The following is a 609-nucleotide window of genomic DNA, read 5'->3' on the forward strand; positions in this document are numbered from 1 at the left end:
CCCTGCGCACCCCGGGGTGCAGCCGGCTCACGGCAGTGCGGGGGGCTGCGAGGTCCCTCCCAACCCAACTGTCCTACGATTCTGTTATGGATCGTGCTATAACGCGTGCTTTTACTAAACGTCTACGTTTTACGTTGGCATAAAAACATATATAGCTCAGCGGTTCACGCTGCTCCAAAAGTAACGCCTCGTGTTTTACGTTGTCCTACGACGCTAAAGGCAGGTGCTGGGGTTGAACCTTCCCGCCTCCCTTTACGTTTTGTAGGGGAATAAAAGGCGCCCGTTGGCACTCATAGCTGCGTGCTGAACGCTCGCGGACATCGAACAGAGGATCTCAGCACAGTGCGTGGTGCGTTTCAGCAGCGATGGCGATCAGCAGCACAAGGGGTGAAACAAACGCCGGGGTAAAGCAGAGCTGACTTCGTTCGGACCTTGCAGACCCGCGCTGCAGGCACGGACTCGCTCTGCACCGTCCGCCCTCCGCCGGCTCCAGCTCAGGGCTCTGCAGTCAGCCCTGCAGCGGCTCGCTCCCTCGGCCGCCAGCGGGGCGGCCCGGAACCAATCACGGCCGAACCGAAACAAACGTCGGGCGGCACGGGCCGCTGCCGG

Source organism: Meleagris gallopavo, chromosome 11, assembly GCF_000146605.3.
Source record: "Meleagris gallopavo isolate NT-WF06-2002-E0010 breed Aviagen turkey brand Nicholas breeding stock chromosome 11, Turkey_5.1, whole genome shotgun sequence".
NCBI lineage: Eukaryota > Metazoa > Chordata > Aves > Galliformes > Phasianidae > Meleagris > Meleagris gallopavo.